Below are 3,125 nucleotides of genomic sequence, written 5' to 3' on the forward strand. Positions count from 1 at the left end.
CAGTTAAGAATTCTTTGTTTAGCTGTGTACCCCATTTTAATAGGGATATTTGGTTATCTGGAGTCTCCCTTTTTAATATTTTTTTTAAATGTTAGATATTAGCCCTCTAACAGACTGGTAAAAATCTTTTTCCAATCTGTTGGTTGCTGTTTTGTACTATTGACAGTTCCCTTTGCCTTACTGAAGCTTTGCAATTTTATGAGGTCCTATTTGTCAATCCTTGATCTTAGAGCATAAGCCATTAGTGTTCTGTTCAGGAACAATGTGACCAAATGATTGCCAGATGGTTGTGGTTTGATCACGAAGTTCCTCCCTCCAAATCTCATGTGCTTAAGTATTGATTCACTCCTGCTGATGTTAATGAAAGACTATTAGATCCACTGAATAAAGTTATAGTCAGTACTCAATGAGAGACTGCACTCTAATAAATAAAACATATCCCCAAGGGTTAAAAAAAAGAGAGAGAGAGAGAATTAAGAAGTCATCTATTTGTCTACATAGCATCACTACAAGAGAGCACATCTTCATAGATCTGCAGAGATATGCTCAAAAAGTTGGGCTAATACCTAGTGATTTGTTGTATATGTTTAATAATAACACAAAGAATATTAATTGCAGGAATCTCTGCTAAAATGATATATTCCTAGGCCTTGCCTATCAGAACTTCATCCTAGATATAATCTAAAAAAGTCTAAACAAAGTAAACATATGCATACGTATGTATACATTTGTATTTACATATATACATGTATGTATGTGTATATTTCTCATATAACAAAAAATGAGTGACAATGCTCTCCACAAGAGGCACAGAATACCTGAAATACTTCTCAGTGCCAGCCATGGTACAACTACCTTAGAGTTCTTGGTACAAGAAACTGCCATAGCAATATAAGTTCTTGCCATTTTTTGGTTGCCTTCTAGAATATGAAGGTGAGACTCTATTGCATATAATTTAACATACTTTAAACACAAGCTGTAAAGAAATCATGCTTGAACTATCCTGAAATCCTTCTGTCTGAAAACTTGCTCTCATAAGGTTCAAAAGAGCTGAGCAAGATGCTAAGGAAGAAAAGCAATCAATATTTTCTATAGAGAAGGTCCTGCTACTATCACTTTGCTAAACTAGAATAATTTTAACCATATTACAAATACTTATGCTTATACTTATAGCCAGTGTAGCTTTCCAGCTTCATCAAAGAAATTATTTTTTGCAGCAAAGAGGGACAATATGGAAAATTGTCCAGGTAAAGTCCAGAGAATAACTAGTCATGGGATGCCCAACCTAAATTTATACTTCTACAACATCAGAAAACATTTTGGAAACAGGAGCAGAAAGGTTGTAAGAAACAAAAAAAAAAGTATCATCTGAAAGATACTGTTTTTAAATATAGAGCGAAATCTTCATCTTTCAAATCTCAGCAATGGTTGACTAAAAACAACTACCACAAGGGCAACACATTTGACATGCTACATAGTTGAGGGAAATGACATAAGGCCTTACTCCTGTATAAGGAACTAGAGGAAATTAATGACTGCTGATAGAAGGAAAATTAGTCTTCTCTAAGAATGATCTCCTAATATACTCAATTTTAAGAGGCTGGCCTAACATATATAAGAAGACAAAATAGGCTCAGCCAGTCTTGTTTATAAACAAGCAATTATGAATGTACAGTAATAATTTAAAATCATGTCATAAATTTGAGGAGGGATTGGAGAAGAGAAAAAGAGGAGTGAGAGAAAGGGATAGCAATTATGAAAATATAATACTTAAATATGATATTCTCAAAAAAACCAGAAAATGTATCCAAATTCATTAGCCCAGGTCTTGTTACTAAATTTCCATCATTATTTTGATGTAAGTCTTGTTGTCAATGCTTGATGAAATTTGGTGATAATCAAGTATTTTGAGGAGTAAAAGCAATGTTGATTGGTGATTATGTGTTGGTATGTATGTTATAGAATTCAACAAACATCGAACATCCTTGACTGTTACTATACCCAAATGTCCATAAATCATAATATATGTACTCTTTGAGTGTGATTTTTACCTAGTCTCTAATGTTGTTAAGATAAAAATTCTGCATGAGTAACAGAAGATTAACCCTCTGTCTGTTCACTCCCAGAAAGCCTTTCCCAATCTCAGAGAACCTAATTCTAGGCATAGATGACTTGGAGATTTGAGTTCACATTGCCTAAAACTGCCTCATTATTATAAACATTGTTAAAGTTGTTAGAGAAAAAATAGACCGTAAAACTACAAAGGAACATGGGTTCTAACATGGGTTTTATATTATATGACTATCTGTGGAATTCCTCCTTCTCCAGGATGATCCATCAGACTGCATAGGTGTTCCTTCTTCTAATAAACAGTTTTTCTTTTTTTTACTGTCACTGTATCATGGGAGCAATCTTGCTTAAACATTAATGGCCTAAGTCACCCATAGGCCTAAGTTAGCTATATGTGCCTACTGACACAAGATCTTGACCTCTGTGGGAAAGTACTAACCCTAGAACAGATAGCTATAGATCTTGTAGGTGAGTAGCCCTGGTGGGAAAGTACCAGCCTAGATAAGAACAAATAATCATAGATCTTATGGACAGGTAGACTTGGTGGGAAAGTACTAGCCTAGATCAGAACAAATGAATGATAGATCTTATGGACAGGTAGCTTTGGTGGGAAAGTGCTAGTTTAAGATAAGAGCAAATGAACAATAGATCTTATGGACAGGTACATAGTGACCTGTTCCACCCTGCTTTTTCTGTGAACCCTTCACCCACCCAATATCCTGTTCTGGAGAACATCTGTACTCTGCCTGATATCACCTATACTCCCAAGAAACAAAGAAGACCCTATGTCATCGACCTCCCCGTATTCTGCTTCTGTGTGTACATAACCCCCATGTGGAAAAATTAAAATTTGACAGCTTGATGAGACTTCCAGACTTGCTGTTGGTTTCTTGCATACCCTTGACCCCCAGTTCTCTCTTCTAGGTCTTCTGATCCTGGCTCAATGCCTGTTGGGACTGGAGCAACCATAGATAATTAACCACAATTAATGAAGTGTTTGGATTGGTCTATGCAGCTTTTAGATTGGTATTTTGTGTTTTTCACTCATGCATCCT

Source organism: Grammomys surdaster, unplaced genomic scaffold, assembly GCF_004785775.1.
Source record: "Grammomys surdaster isolate TR1022 unplaced genomic scaffold, NIH_TR_1.0 373, whole genome shotgun sequence".
Taxonomy (NCBI): Eukaryota; Metazoa; Chordata; class Mammalia; order Rodentia; family Muridae; genus Grammomys; species Grammomys surdaster.